Genomic DNA, 17,507 nt, shown 5'->3' with positions numbered 1-17,507 from the left:
ATCTGTCATTTTGCCACTCATGTTGATTGCGACAAGATTGTGGACTGAAAATGTGGTAGTAAAAATTGAGAGGTGGTGAAGATTGCAGTGGTGGTCTAGCTTTATTAACAGCAGAATAATAAAGAATAAATATCCCTGACAATGCAACTTAGTTATAATGAGTTGGAGTGTGCAACGCAGGCAGATGCGCTCTGCAAATGTCTTGGCACTAGTGGGACTATAGCAAAGTCCAATAGCCACGTATAGGATGCCACTAGGTACACTGAGTGTTTGCTAGTATAATGGCTAAGTTAAAATTAGTTGGAGTGTGCAACGCAGGCAGATGCGCTCTGCAAATGTCTTGGCACTAGTGGGACTATAGCAAAGTCCAATAGCCACGTATAGGATGCCACTAGGTACACTGAGTGTTTGCTAGTATAATGGCTAAGTTAAAATTAGTTGGAGTGTGCAACGCAGGCAGATGCGCTCTGCAAATGTCTTGGCACTAGTGGGACTATAGCAAAGTCCAATAGCCACGTATAGGATGCCACTAGGTACACTGAGTGTTTGCTAGTATAATGGCTTACTTATAATTAGTTGGAGTGTGCAACGCAGGCAGATGCGCTCTGCAAATGTCTTGGCACTAGTGGGACTATAGCAAAGTCCAATAACCACGTATAGGATGCCACTAGGTACACTGAGTGTTTGCTAGTATAATGGCTTACTTATAATTAGTTGGAGTGTGCAACGCAGGCAGATGCGCTCTGCAAATGTCTTGGCACTAGTGGGACTATAGCAAAGTCCAATAGCCACAGATAGGATGCCACTAGGTACACTGAGTATTTGCTAGTATAATGGCTTACTTATAATTAGTTGGAGTGTGCAACGCAGGCAGATGCGCTCTGCAAATGTCTTGGCACTAGTGGGACTATAGCAAGGTCCAATAGCCACGTATAGGATGCCACTAGGTACACTGAGTGTTTGCTAGTATAATGGCTTACTTATAATTAGTTGGAGTGTGCAACGCAGGCAGATGCGCTCTGCAAATGTCTTGGCACTAGTGGGACTATAGCAAAGTCCAATAGCCACGTATAGGATGCCACTAGGTACACTGAGTGTTTGCTAGTATAATGGCTTACTTATAATTAGTTGGAGTGTGCAACGCAGGCAGATGCGCTCTGCAAATGTCTTGGCACTAGTGGGACTATAGCAAGGTCCAATAGCCACGTATAGGATGCCACTAGGTACACTGAGTGTTTGCTAGTATAATGGCTTACTTATAATTAGTTGGAGTGTGCAACGCAGGCAGATGCGCTCTGCAAATGTCTTGGCACTAGTGGGACTATAGCAAAGTCCAATAGCCACGTATAGGATGCCACTAGGTACACTGAGTGTTTGCTAGTATAATGGCTAAGTTAAAATTAGTTGGAGTGTGCAACGCAGGCAGATGCGCTCTGCAAATGTCTTGGCACTAGTGGGACTATAGCAAAGTCCAATAGCCACGTATAGGATGCCACTAGGTACACTGAGTGTTTGCTAGTAAAATTGCTTAGTTTAAAAAAGTTGGAGTGTGCAATGCAGGCAGACGTGCTCTGCAAATGTCTTTGCACTAGTGGGACTATAGCAAAGTCCAATAGCCACAGATAGGATGCCACTAGGTACACTGAGTTTTTGCTAGTATAATGGCTTACTTATAATTAGTTGGAGTGTGCAACGCAGGCAGATGCGCTCTGCAAATGTCTTGGCACTAGTGGGACTATAGCAAGGTCCAATAGCCACGTATAGGATGCCACTAGGTACACTGAGTGTTTGCTAGTATAATGGCTTACTTATAATTAGTTGGAGTGTGCAACGCAGGCAGATGCGCTCTGCAAATGTCTTGGCACTAGTGGGACTATAGCAAAGTCCAATAGCCACGTATAGGATGCCACTAGGTACACTGAGTGTTTGCTAGTATAATGGCTAAGTTAAAATTAGTTGGAGTGTGCAACGCAGGCAGATGCGCTCTGCAAATGTCTTGGCACTAGTGGGACTATAGCAAAGTCCAATAGCCACGTATAGGATGCCACTAGGTACACTGAGTGTTTGCTAGTAAAATTGCTTAGTTTAAAAAAGTTGGAGTGTGCAATGCAGGCAGACGTGCTCTGCAAATGTCTTTGCACTAGTGGGACTATAGCAAAGTCCAATAGCCACAGATAGGATGCCACTAGGTACACTGAGTTTTTGCTAGTATAATGGCTTACTTATAATTAGTTGGAGTGTGCAACGCAGGCAGATGCGCTCTGCAAATGTCTTGGCACTAGTGGGACTATAGCAAGGTCCAATAGCCACGTATAGGATGCCACTAGGTACACTGAGTGTTTGCTAGTATAATGGCTTACTTATAATTAGTTGGAGTGTGCAACGCAGGCAGATGCGCTCTGCAAATGTCTTGGCACTAGTGGGACTATAGCAAGGTCCAATAGCCACGTATAGGATGCCACTAGGTACACTGAGTGTTTGCTAGTATAATGGCTTACTTATAATTAGTTGGAGTGTGCAACGCAGGCAGATGCGCTCTGCAAATGTCTTGGCACTAGTGGGACTATAGCAAGGTCCAATAGCCACGTATAGGATGCCACTAGGTACACTGAGTGTTTGCTAGTATAATGGCTTACTTATAATTAGTTGGAGTGTGCAACGCAGGCAGATGCGCTCTGCAAATGTCTTGGCACTAGTGGGACTATAGCAAGGTCCAATAGCCACGAATAGGATGCCACTAGGTACACTGAGTGTTTGCTAGTATATATGGCAAAATTATAGATGGAAAGGGAGAAGGGGAGGGGGGGAGAGAGGAGGATGTAATTGACTACAAGGGTATGAGTTATGAGTGATCATAGGGATAGTGTTACATAAGTGGAAATACCTATGGAGGACCGGATGTGTAAGCGCATACCTTATACAAACCTATAGAGTGCTGATGGGTGAGAGTGTGATGTTAGATATAAGACATCCTATAGTGAATAGTGAGCCGTAATCAAGTGCAACAGGGATATTTCACGTGACTATGGGAACATGGAAGGTAAAGAAAGGGGAGAAAAAACTGTTAGACAAGGTAATCAGACATAATGTAACCAGTTGATCAGACATGACAAACATGACAAATAAAAAACAAGGAAGAATGGAACTCCATACATAGTGGAACCATATATAGTGTGAACACGAAAAAGAACCGGGCGTTAGAAAAAATGTGCACGGCCCAATGAATCAAGTCGGTTCTTCATATTCATGGTTTAAGCCCTTGGGTTCCAACGTGCCCAGAGTATATATCCAGAAAGATTCCCTTTCTTTGAGCTTCCTAATTCTATTGCCTCCTCTGCGTATGGCTGGGACATGTTCGATGACTTGGAATCTTAATTGGGCCACTGTGTGATTATGCGTCACAAAATGGTGTGGGACTGGTAATAGAATCTGCTTACAATGTATTGTTGACTTGTGCTTAGCACAAAAAAAGGGAATCTTTCTGGATATGTACTCTGGACACATTAAAACCCAAGGGCTTAAACCGTGAATATGAAGTACAGACTTGATTCATTGGGCCGTGCACCATGTCACCATGTGTGCAATTGCATTGTCCAATGGCTCACAATGGTTATGCGTTTTCATTGGATGGATAATCGAAGCCATGTTTTTTTCCTTTCTCTTGGGTTTGTTGTGTGAGTAGCCTATAGGATTAAGTTAGTTACCGCAGGCAGTGGATTTAGCTTCCTGTCTTTGGTCCAGTGGTAGATTGATTGTTTGGTCTATGAGCTGTTATGGGTTTTAATCCAGGTGAATGCCCATGGGCTGCCTATAACTGTGTGAAATATGTAGTTTTACTGGGCTGGGATGAGAGAATCCATCGAAGCATGGTGTAGGGATTGTGGTTCCTGTGTGCTAAGAAGAAAGGCTAGCACCAGCCAGAAAGCCCCATTACAGCCAATAATCAACCGCTAGCCGCTGGAACTCGTTGCTCTAGATCATGTCAAACTCTCACCAAGCAGGAATAGATACATTAGCCCACCATCCCACCCAAAGAGCAACTTCTGCTGCGCAGCTGGCTTTCTAGGCAGCAGCGCTATTGTGATGTCAGCGGGGGACATTGTGACAAGCCAGTGTTCCGTCACTTCATGTTGTGCACTGTTCAAACGGAAAATACATCAACAGGCAGACTACAGAAAAGCTTACTGACAAAGGATAGAGAGGGGCTTTCTCAGAGGGCTTTTTACAGTTTGTCTATTCCCAATTAGCCGTTTAAGTATGCTTAATGAAAGTACTAATTCTTTCATAGGCCGCCCATTCTTAGTATTTGACGTTCCTTATATTGCGGTATCAGGCTTCGCAGCAGGTTGCAAAACATTCATCACCCATGACTGTCCCCAATTGGGCTCAGAAGCTAAATGTCTATCATGACCTCTCTTTTTGAAAGTCCAAGAGCAAGCAAACTCTTCCTCCAGGAGAGGGAGCCAACAGATCACTAAAGACATCATCATTGCTCAAAGAAAACACCGAAAAACAATGGAAGCTTTAATTGGAGTGGAATCTGATAGACAGCACCTGATGCCAAGTCTGCATCTTCTAACACCTGCAGTCACTGCAGCAGCTGAATCCAATGTGTCCAAAAGGGATCTATTCTATTCAATTGCAAATGATCTAGATAAGACTGAGAATAAGATACTGCACGGGACATAGCAGAGTTGGTCAAGTTGAGTGGAGATGAGTTTGCTATTTGGCACAGCTTTTGCATCAATAAAGCAAGTAAAAGGTGTGAAAGATAAAAAAAAAGGGTGAAAGTGTGAAAAGTGAATTGGCCAAATTGAGGTGCATATAAAGTTTTTGCTTTCTTTCAATTCACTAATGAGGCTCATTTGAATCAGGTGAATTGAGTTCTGCTTTTGGAAACTCGGTTAAGAAGGGGTGCACCGGTCCTGGAGGTACTGCAATACCAGGTCAATGCGTGGAGTGGACAGAGCAAGATTTTTTCCATCTCCTTGTTCTAAAAATCCATTTAATATATGGTCCCTAGAGAGGGGACGTATCAGATATTAAACTGATAAGAACAGATTTAATTTTTTTTTTTTCTGTTTATCAGTAGGACTTCAAAATAACAAAGGTGATCGCCTCCCGTTGCCTGGGAACCGTCCAGGCACAAGAGGGCTATGTGTCACCAGAAGGCGCACACACTCCCTCAAGGCCGGCAGACGTGCAATCCCAGGCACCTTCCAGTACCGACCAAGGTAGCGTCCTCCGAAACTACACTTGATCTTAGCCAAAAGGCTGAGAAGCTATAACCCGAATTGGTTACGGCCTTGAGTGGCACCCTGGCCTATACCGGACACATCTTAGGGAGAGGGAGACAAACCCACGCCTACAGAAGACATTTTGTCACCCAAGCCAAACCCTTGAAAAGGCTGTTTTGCAGAGCAAAAACAAGGAGAATGGTACTTTTTGCAGCCGCCGCCCACTGCAATGAATCTGAATAACTCCTCCTTTTGGGCACAAGCACCTCCCCTCCCCCTTGCAGTCTTTCCAATTCATGATACAAAAAGACGGACGGACAGGACAGGACAGGACCATCTGCCTGACTTTCCGTCACTGCCACCCTTTGCCATCCTTGCCCGTAGAAAGCCCTTTCATCATCCCCAAACCCTAATCTTTTCCCTTCCCTTCCCAGCTGCGTCTCACTCCCTTTCATTAGGAAGTGAGCGCAGCCTTTTCTCCGTTCTGCACATGCGCGACGTTAAACACAAATGCGCAGGCGTGCGTTCCATTAGCCTCACTGCATTCCACTCCCATACAGGAAGTGGGCACAGCTATTACTACGGTCGCACATAAAAGAACCCACGGCCACCACTGCACATAGCTGACTCCACCACAGGACACCCACTTCTACACCAACGCAGGTAAGACAGGATCGGCACCTCTATGCTCCCGTTACAATCAGGCTCAGTCACCATGTGATAACGCTCTCAACTCTTTAGTTGCAGGCTCCCCTTGCTTCACCTCCATTGGCTGTGCTGCCATTTCCTCTCCCACCTGGAAGTTATACTTTATTCCACTATTTTCCTGTTTCTCTCTTCCCCCTTTTCCCATAACCTACTTTTATCTGCATTTGTGGGGTATCTATATGCTATTTACATCATAGTTTTATTCATTAATATGGAAGGGAAGAGTGCCCATGAGAGTGTTGAACTGCGGAGAGCAAAAGATTAAGCTGCTCCGATTTGCCACCATTGATAAGCTGTTCTCAGTAGATACACATGCTATCCAAACAGCAGCATCCACCATTGCTTCAGCCCACCCATTCAGTGACAGCTCACCAAGTCAGCCAGAGGAGTGGTGTAAGGAATTACACGTAGGCACTGACTCCACACCTTCACATCACAAGAAGGGGGTCTACAGGCTAGTGCAAGAATACGAGCAAGTCTTCAGCAAACATCCGCTAGACTTTTGAAAAATAAAAGGGGTCAAACACTACATCCCCACAAGTGCACACCCACCCATCAAAGAGAGATATAAGCCAAATCTACCTGCACATTACCAGTGTACCAAGGACATGTTGAGCAACATGAAGGAGGCTGGGGTTATCCGTGACAGTTGTAGCCTCTGGGCAGCTCCGTTGGTCCTGTTAAAGAAGAAGGACAGCACCACTCCCCTGTATTGAGGAATAGCTAGCTGCATTGACAACTGCAAATTATTTTTCTACCCTTGATCTCACTAGTCACTATTGGCAAGTGTCCGTTGCTGAGGCAGACCGGAAGAAGACCGCCTTTGCCACCCCGATGGGTCTCTGCGAGTTCAAAAGCATGCCCTTCGAGCTGTGCAATTTGCCAGGAACCTTCCAGAGGCTGATGGAATGCTGCTTGGGACACCGAAACTTTGAAACGGTACTGCTATACCTTTATGATGTTATTGTTTATTCTAACGCAAACAAGATTTTAGGGTGTATAAAAAGGGAGATTAGATCCGATGATCCCAACGTATTGTTACCCCTCTATAAATCACTTGTAAGGCCACATCTGGAATATGGGGTAAAGTCCTGAGCAGGTTGATAACCATTGGTTTGAGCATGGTAGGGTGTAGTATGCATCTTCCTGCATCGGTAAAAGCTGCAGAAGTCCTTGAAGATTTCCGCTTCAAAGGCAGTGCCTTGATCTGTGAGGACTCTCTCTGAGTAGCCATGAGGTCTGCATAAGTGTGCTTGGAAGACCTTCGCTGCAGTATGGGCCATTAGATCTTTGACTTGTACCACAACCATAAATCTCGAGTAGTTGTCTACCATCGTAAGTGCATACGTGAGCTCACCTCGATATTCTGCAACAAAACTCCCTTTTTCGATTTCAGTTTCAGCAAACACTCCTCTTCCTGTAGAAAATATTTATCATTACCTAAGACAGTCATTCTAATGCATGACAATATTAGGGCAATTTAGTTAAAACTTGTTTTAACTCACCTTTAAGGGGATTGATGTATTTCATGGTCAATCCAGGTTTGTCAGTGATGGCACTGACATAATGTATGGCGTCTTTTTCGGGCGTTATCCTTTGCCTTTTCATTGTGAAAATCCAGTTGCCTATATCAAAGCAAATTCTACTACTTGTAAAGTATGCAGAAAATGAAATGTAGAACATATAACATCAACTGCTTAGGAACGCATCATAGGTTAGTACTTAAAAGGATATTGTCATGTTCTAGTCATAATGCAAGCTGGACATTTTTCATGTTACCCTGTAATCGCCGGCCTGTTCTAATGCTCACAAGCCAAGATATAGGCTCAGCTGCTAAGGCTTCCCTCTGCCTTCTGAATGAAAATTGAATATGTCTGGCTCACTGTGTATATAGCAGGTGCTCAGAAAAAATAAGAGTTAATTCAATAGAAATAGCTCTGGCACACTATAGTGATCAATAACGTAAGAAAAGAACTCTTAGAATGCTGAAAATTCTTTATTTGTGCAAAAGGATAATTCATCCAACGTTTCGAGCTTGTTTTTAGGTCTTTATCAAGGATAAAGTTATCTAAGATCATAAAGGGTTACAAAACCATATAAACACGTAATTAGTACATAGTACAACATAACAGTACAATATATTGCTACTTGAGAGTACAATGGGTCAAATGACCATGATGCACATACAAAAAATTTTTCCAAAGCCATAGTGAAAACATTTGTACTGAGGAAAGAAAATTTCCACATGACCTATCTGGAGAAACATTCTGGATCAAACAACCAAAAATAGTCAAGCAGGTAAATACACACCTATATGGATAACAGGATGATATGTGTTCAATTGTATAGCGTCATTGCCATTAAGGTACAAATGGAAAACTTGCAATCCTATATAGTGAAGGAAATGAACACATATCATATCAAAGAACACAGGAACATGGGTGTGAGAAAAACCTCAATGTTTATACTTTGTTCTTTATAATGGTGTGAACATGTATATGTCTCAGTACCTTATGAACTTGAGAATTCTAGTGAGTAGATGATGAAAGCCTATTCCAGAACTGGAATCGGTAAATAATTGTAGGTGGAATCTAAATGAAAAGATGGTACAAGTGTTATCATGACACGTGGGCTATAACACAATGGACCGTGTGACAAAGAAGAAAGGAGAGAAAGAAGAGGAAGAAAATGGAACTACCTGTAACATTACGTGATAGTCACTGTTAAGTATCACTTGACAATTCAGGTGAAAAAGGATTCCTTTATTAAAGGGTTCTCAGTCGCCTCAGGATCATGAAATACTAGGGTAAATGATATGAGAATGGGTAAGAAGCACCACTAAAGGAAATATGAGATGCAGGACATATATCTATAAACCCCTGAACTACATGATAGAAATAAAAAGAAGAAAAAAGAAAAAAAAGAAGAAAGAAGAAGAACACATAGAATGCGGAAAGAGAATGGGTACAACTACCTGAGTTACTGCAGGGAGGCCCCTGGTAGGTATTGTGAGGGTTAGTGGAATTCCTTCACTGAAGGGTTCTCAGTTGCCTCAGGTTCGTGAAAAATGCTATAGACAAATAATGCCCGGAGAAAAGGGGTTCATATACAGCGAATAATGGTAATACAAGGTACATGTGTCCCATGTAATAGTATAAATATATATATATTGTACTAAGCTCTACACCAGAAATAGAAAGTAGTCCCTCTGCCTTCTGTCTAGGTGCCCTGAGTTATGTCCTGTAAACTGTCACAGTGACCTAGACACACATGTGTAGTAGGGGAATATCCCTGCTGAGATGCCAGTGCTAGAGCACTCGTTTGCTGTGGAGTTGAACGCTATGTGAGCAGTTCTTACCTTCAATGAGCAGAAGTCTCTTTTTTCAGATTTCAATATCTCTGTGGGTATCTGGCAGAAATATGGAATACTCTTTACTGCTAAGACCCTGTACACCACTCCCACTAAAGGGGGCTTTACACGCTGCGACATCGCTAATGCGGAGTCGTTGGGGTCACGGAATTTGTGACGCACATCCGGCCGCATTAGCGATGTTGCTGCGTGTGATACCGATGAGCGATTTTGCATCGTTGCAAAAACGTGCAAAATCGCTCATCGGTGACATGGGTCTCCATTCTCGATTATCGTTACTGCAGCAGTAATTATGTAGTTCGTCGCTCCTGCGGTAGCACACATCGCTCCGTGTGACACCGCAGAAACGAGGAACCTCTCCTTACCTGCCTCCCAGCCGCTATGAGGAAGGAAGGAGGTGGGCGGGATGTTCCGGCCACTCATCTCCGCCCCTCCGCTGCTATTGGGCGGTCGCTCAGTGACGTCGCTGTGACGCCGCACGGACCGCCCCCTTAGAAAGGAGGCGGTTCGCCGGACACAGCGACGTCGCCGGGCAGGTAAGTATGTGTGACGGGTCTGGTCGGTGTTGTGCGGCATGGGCAGCGATTTGCCCGTGTCGCGCAACAGATGGGGGCGGGTACCCACACTAGCGATATCGGGACCGATATCGCAGTGTGTAAAGTAGCCTTTAGTCACATGACCAAGACTGTATCTGTGTCCCTACAACACACTTGAGACAAATGTGTGTGTGAGCCTGCATTGTGGGGTATATATAATATATTATAGAGCTGGGAAGGATCATTCTAAGCAGTGAGCTGTTCCAGTATTTGTAGGAAAATACCCAGTAGAAGCATCAAACACAGCACCAATACCTCCCATCAGTATTCCACCACAGTGCCATGTAACCCATGCCCTACACTCCCATCTACACCAATACTATACAGGCACAAACTAGTATATCTGACTAAAAGCCCCCAAAATATGAAGAACGGCCTATAGTTGAGTGTGGATATAAAATCTATGTGAGCAGAGCTAGAATAGAAATCACTGATCGCATTGAAGTCATTCTGACCATAAATCACCATGATATCAAGGTGAGGAGTTGTGTGTTACTGCTGGGAGGAAAGGGTTAACAGTGGAATATTAAGGTGCATTTCTGTGTGCAGTGTTACTAGTCAATGTAACAATTCAGTATGAGCTGCTCTTGGTGCCGGGGGAAGGAGATGCTCTCCTGAGCAAGATAGATGGGGAATGAACATGATATCTATATAGTGTAAGGCAGGGGGTCTCAAACCAGGTGATCATGTCTGATCAACTGGTTACATTATGTCTGATTACCTTGTCTAACAGTTTTTTCTCCCCTTTCTTTACCTTCCAGGTTCCCATAGTCACGTGAAATATCCCTGTTGCACTTGATTACGGCTCACTATTCACTATAGGATGTCTTATATCTAACATCACACTCTCACCCATCAGCACTCTATAGGTTTGTATAAGGTATGCGCTTACACATCCGGTCCTCCATAGGTATTTCCACTTATGTAACACTATCCCTATGATCACTCATAACTCATACCCTTGTAGTCAATTACAGCCTCCTCTCTCCCCCCTCCCCTTCTCCCTTTCCATCTATAATTTTGCCAGTACAATATTAGTTTACATTAGGCACACACTCACATATTCCTTTCCTTAGTGATTTATTGTAATTCACATTCACATACAATTCTCTATGCCTGCCCCATTACTACATTCATACCTACTTGACCCTATCCTGATACCCCTTGTCTCACCTTGTTGGTCCCTACACCTGTTATCATGTTCTTTCCTGTGTCTGTCTTGTACGTTTCTAGGTAACAACAAAGAATCAAAATTTAAGTCCATCGTGGAGAACATGCTGAAACGTTTCAAAGCCTTGGGTTGTCTAATGAATTTGAAGTTACATTTTTTACATTCCTATTTGGACTACTTGTCTGAAAACCTTGGTGCTGGTGGGAAGAACAAGAAGGTTTTCATCGGAATATCAAGGAGATGGAACGACGATACCAAAGTAAATGAAACGTGAACATGATTGCCGGATGCTTCACAGAGAAGATCCACAGGCCTTCTATAAGAGAAAAGGGGGATCTGGAGAAAAGGAAAAAGTGCAAGAATAAATTTCTAATAAAGTTGCAGAATGACTGTACAATAAATAAATGTATTTTATATATAAAATTGTGAATATTTTTGGTTACAATAAGTATTTTTCTTGTTCATGTCACTTGTATGTAACTTCACACATGGATTGTACAAAATCAATATTTGATGGTTAAAAAAAAATATTTATTTTTTTTTTTAAATCAGGACATTAGAGCATGTGTTCTGCCTTCTTTTACGTAATGCTGTGAATCTCTAGCATACAGCTAAACCCTAGTTCACATTTCAAATAAACAGACTGTGAAGTTCAATAGCCTTGATTTATTAGCTGGTAACGTGAACTTGATTGCAGTATACATGGAATATACAGTGAATATAGGAATATCCAAGATGCAGTTGAAGACAGAATACGGTATATCCAAGATACTGTTTTATACGGGTAAAAACTATAACAAGAAAATGATTACAGTCAGTACAGTGTTAATACAGAGTTAACATAGCATAACAGTACATGAGATGCAGTTCTTACGAGAATGTAGGTGAAAGGTCACTGCATCTGCAATACATAGAAATCTTATCTAGACAAACAAGACAGGGATGACACTAAAGGTGTAGAAGTACAATGTACAATGCATTTACTACACTCTTCCATCTAGGATTCTATCACTAACACATGTAATTTGCTTTGCTCACCGGATTACACTAGGCAGGGGTGAATGTACAGAGAGGTAAGTCGGCATGTCCTTTCCTGACAAATCCAAAGAAAAAATGGCTGCAGGCTTCTTCTCAGCTCAGGGAGGCATTCCTTACCCAGAATACCTTTAGCTTAAAGGGAAACTCAGCAATTCAAAAGAATAACAATGACCTCTAGGGATTGTAACAGAAATTTCAATGAATGACTATTAGCAGGCTGCCATGAGGCAGAACAGCATGGGTATTTAATATATCCTCCTTGCTGCCCAAGAAGCAATGAGAACATTTTTAGACCACCACATATTGACCATCCCTGCTCCTTGTAGTTAAGTTTCTTGAGAATAAAGTCTAAATTCTCACAGCTTTCTTCCAAGTGCATAGCATGTGTGACGCCCTGGACTAGCCAGGTAGTCACAAACACAAAATCACACACACCCCCTCCCCTGGATAGTCTACATCAGTCACACAAAATCCTTGTTGCCTCCTCCAGGCTCTGATGTCCACACCAGGTGGGGCGGAGCCAGGCGGTTGGCCCCACCCACCGAGGAGTTCACAGGCCCGGAGGCGGGAAAAAGCAGTTAGTTTAGTTTTGTAGTGGAAAGTGAGAGGACAGAAACTGTTAGTGTCTGGGTAGGAGCCCAGGCACTGTCAGCAAGGTCGGCAGACGGTGGTGGCCGTCTGCAGGAGGTGGTACAAGTCAGCTGAACCGTAGGACCGGGGACGGGCGGTGACCCGAGGGGAACTGAACCGGTGAGCGGATCTGTACCAAGCACAAAGGCAGGGCCATTGGACCCTGACCAGGCTAGGAGCCGCCGACAATGGTCAAATCCGAGAGTGACCGGAATCCCAGGGGTTCCCTAACACCCAAGACCCGACAGAAGGCAACCGTCCACACCGTGAGGATAAAAAGCCACCGCCATAGGCTAGAGATCCAAGGGCCAGCGCCTGCGGGCAAACGGGCTCCCTCGGTACGTACACCCCAGCCATCCAGCCTCCCCGTACCGCCACCGGGCCCCGGGATCACCAACCCCTACCCACGGAGGGGGAACCAACATCCTAGCTGCTCCCTGCCATCGCTCCCGGGATCCCCGTCACCAGCAGTGGTGGTGCCCATTATCACCACGACCTGTGGGTGACGTCACTAACTATCTCCCCAAACAAACCACCCCCTTTTCACTCGTGGGCGAGGAGCGCTGCTCGAGTCCCCGGATCTGGCCCTCCGCTCGAGCCACCGAGCAGCAGCAGCAGCAGAAGTCCCCGAACCCGAGCGTAGCGTGCGTGGCCCCTCTGCCCGCGACACATGCCCTACACACACTGAAGAATACTTACTGCCATTGAGCAGTAGCACAGCTTTCAGACTTTTTGGATGAAACAATGACGTGTCTCCACTCGCTCACATTGTACTTAATGTTACATTTTCCATCAGCACAGGAACATCGCTTGAATACACTAGAGCACCATCTTCAGAAAAGTATGGAGGGAATCTTTTCAGAATTCTAACCTTTTGGAAACCTATTGTCACGCTCTCCGGGTCCCCTGCTCTGCCCCCCGGCTCACCTGCCACGCTCCCCGGCTTCCCTGCTTCGCTCCCCGGCTCCTCTGGCAGACATCCCCCGCTCCACGGTCTCCAGCCTCCACCACCTGCGGTCCCCAGGCGGCCCGGTCCCCGCTCCCGGCGCCCGTCGGCAGCCCTGCTCCAGGCCGGCTCCCATAACAGATGCAAGCTTGTCCTGTTTGGTGGAGATGATATTTAATAAAATAAGTAGAAATCCACTAAAAGTTTTGTTTGGTTATCTTGCAATCCCGAGATAATCGTCTCCATGCTCCAAATCCATTTTAAAGCCATTTTTAAGGCATTTCGCGCATACATGAAATGAACACATTTTTCTCCAAAACTATAACAGATGCAAGCTTGTCCTGTTTGGTGGAGATGATATTTAATAAAATAAGTAGAAATCCACTAAAAGTTTTGTTTGGTTATCTTGCAATCCCGAGATAATCGTCTCCATGCTCCAAATCCATTTTAAAGCCATTTTTAAGGCATTTCGCGCATACATGAAATGAACACATTTTTCTCCAAAACTATAACAGATGCAAGCTTGTCCTGTTTGGTGGAGATGATATTTAATAAAATAAGTAGAAATCCACTAAAAGTTTTGTTTGGTTATCTTGCAATCCCGAGATAATCGTCTCCATGCTCCAAATCCATTTTAAAGCCATTTTTAAGGCATTTCGCGCATACATGAAATGAACACATTTTTCTCCAAAACTATAACAGATGCAAGCTTGTCCTGTTTGGTGGAGATGATATTTAATAAAATAAGTAGAAATCCACTAAAAGTTTTGTTTGGTTATCTTGCAATCCCGAGATAATCGTCTCCATGCTCCAAATCCATTTTAAAGCCATTTTTAAGGCATTTCGCGCATACATGAAATGAACACATTTTTCTCCAAAACTATAACAGATGCAAGCTTGTCCTGTTTGGTGGAGATGATATTTAATAAAATAAGTAGAAATCCACTAAAAGTTTTGTTTGGTTATCTTGCAATCCCGAGATAATCGTCTCCATGCTCCAAATCCATTTTAAAGCCATTTTTAAGGCATTTCGCGCATACATGAAATGAACACATTTTTCTCCAAAACTATAACAGATGCAAGCTTGTCCTGTTTGGTGGAGATGATATTTAATAAAATAAGTAGAAATCCACTAAAAGTTTTGTTTGGTTATCTTGCAATCCCGAGATAATCGTCTCCATGCTCCAAATCCATTTTAAAGCCATTTTTAAGGCATTTCGCGCATACATGAAATGAACACATTTTTCTCCAAAACTATAACAGATGCAAGCTTGTCCTGTTTGGTGGAGATGATATTTAATAAAATAAGTAGAAATCCACTAAAAGTTTTGTTTGGTTATCTTGCAATCCCGAGATAATCGTCTCCATGCTCCAAATCCATTTTAAAGCCATTTTTAAGGCATTTCGCGCATACATGAAATGAACACATTTTTCTCCAAAACTATAACAGATGCAAGCTTGTCCTGTTTGGTGGAGATGATATTTAATAAAATAAGTAGAAATCCACTAAAAGTTTTGTTTGGTTATCTTGCAATCCCGAGATAATCGTCTCCATGCTCCAAATCCATTTTAAAGCCATTTTTAAGGCATTTCGCGCATACATGAAATGAACACATTTTTCTCCAAAACTATAACAGATGCAAGCTTGTCCTGTTTGGTGGAGATGATATTTAATAAAATAAGTAGAAATCCACTAAAAGTTTTGTTTGGTTATCTTGCAATCCCGAGATAATCGTCTCCATGCTCCAAATCCATTTTAAAGCCATTTTTAAGGCATTTCGCGCATACATGAAATGAACACATTTTTCTCCAAAACTATAACAGATGCAAGCTTGTCCTGTTTGGTGGAGATGATATTTAATAAAATAAGTAGAAATCCACTAAAAGTTTTGTTTGGTTATCTTGCAATCCCGAGATAATCGTCTCCATGCTCCAAATCCATTTTAAAGCCATTTTTAAGGCATTTCGCGCATACATGAAATGAACACATTTTTCTCCAAAACTATAACAGATGCAAGCTTGTCCTGTTTGGTGGAGATGATATTTAATAAAATAAGTAGAAATCCACTAAAAGTTTTGTTTGGTTATCTTGCAATCCCGAGATAATCGTCTCCATGCTCCAAATCCATTTTAAAGCCATTTTTAAGGCATTTCGCGCATACATGAAATGAACACATTTTTCTCCAAAACTATAACAGATGCAAGCTTGTCCTGTTTGGTGGAGATGATATTTAATAAAATAAGTAGAAATCCACTAAAAGTTTTGTTTGGTTATCTTGCAATCCCGAGATAATCGTCTCCATGCTCCAAATCCATTTTAAAGCCATTTTTAAGGCATTTCGCGCATACATGAAATGAACACATTTTTCTCCAAAACTATAACAGATGCAAGCTTGTCCTGTTTGGTGGAGATGATATTTAATAAAATAAGTAGAAATCCACTAAAAGTTTTGTTTGGTTATCTTGCAATCCCGAGATAATCGTCTCCATGCTCCAAATCCATTTTAAAGCCATTTTTAAGGCATTTCGCGCATACATGAAATGAACACATTTTTCTCCAAAACTATAACAGATGCAAGCTTGTCCTGTTTGGTGGAGATGATATTTAATAAAATAAGTAGAAATCCACTAAAAGTTTTGTTTGGTTATCTTGCAATCCCGAGATAATCGTCTCCATGCTCCAAATCCATTTTAAAGCCATTTTTAAGGCATTTCGCGCATACATGAAATGAACACATTTTTCTCCAAAACTATAACAGATGCAAGCTTGTCCTGTTTGGTGGAGATGATATTTAATAAAATAAGTAGAAATCCACTAAAAGTTTTGTTTGGTTATCTTGCAATCCCGAGATAATCGTCTCCATGCTCCAAATCCATTTTAAAGCCATTTTTAAGGCATTTCGCGCATACATGAAATGAACACATTTTTCTCCAAAACTATAACAGATGCAAGCTTGTCCTGTTTGGTGGAGATGATATTTAATAAAATAAGTAGAAATCCACTAAAAGTTTTGTTTGGTTATCTTGCAATCCCGAGATAATCGTCTCCATGCTCCAAATCCATTTTAAAGCCATTTTTAAGGCATTTCGCGCATACATGAAATGAACACATTTTTCTCCAAAACTATAACAGATGCAAGCTTGTCCTGTTTGGTGGAGATGATATTTAATAAAATAAGTAGAAATCCACTAAAAGTTTTGTTTGGTTATCTTGCAATCCCGAGATAATCGTCTCCATGCTCCAAATCCATTTTAAAGCCATTTTTAAGGCATTTCGCGCATACATGAAATGAACACATTTTTCTCCAAAACTATAACAGATGCAAGCTTGTCCTGTTTGGTGGAGATGATATTTAATAAAATAAGTAGAAATCCACTAAAAGTTTTGTTTGGTTATCTTGCAATCCCGAGATAATCGTCTCCATGCTCCAAATCCATTTTAAAGCCATTTTTAAGGCATTTCGCGCATACATGAAATGAACACATTTTTCTCCAAAACTATAACAGATGCAAGCTTGTCCTGTTTGGTGGAGATGATATTTAATAAAATAAGTAGAAATCCACTAAAAGTTTTGTTTGGTTATCTTGCAATCCCGAGATAATCGTCTCCATGCTCCAAATCCATTTTAAAGCCATTTTTAAGGCATTTCGCGCATACATGAAATGAACACATTTTTCTCCAAAACTATAACAGATGCAAGCTTGTCCTGTTTGGTGGAGATGATATTTAATAAAATAAGTAGAAATCCACTAAAAGTTTTGTTTGGTTATCTTGCAATCCCGAGATAATCGTCTCCATGCTCCAAATCCA

The 17,507-nt window shown here is 42.4% G+C and overlaps 1 pseudogene; it reads right to left on the bottom strand.

Annotated features, from left to right (window-relative positions):
- Positions 1 to 4,909: 4,909 nt before the first annotated feature.
- LOC142282100 (U2 spliceosomal RNA) lies at positions 4,910 to 5,115 on the bottom strand (annotated as a pseudogene).
- Positions 5,116 to 17,507: the final 12,392 nt, after the last annotated feature.

This window comes from Anomaloglossus baeobatrachus, unplaced genomic scaffold (genome assembly GCF_048569485.1).
Source record: "Anomaloglossus baeobatrachus isolate aAnoBae1 unplaced genomic scaffold, aAnoBae1.hap1 Scaffold_497, whole genome shotgun sequence".
Lineage (NCBI taxonomy): Eukaryota > Metazoa > Chordata > Amphibia > Anura > Aromobatidae > Anomaloglossus > Anomaloglossus baeobatrachus.
Note: the sequence above shows the minus strand (reverse complement) of the source record. Positions and strands in the feature narration are given on the sequence as shown.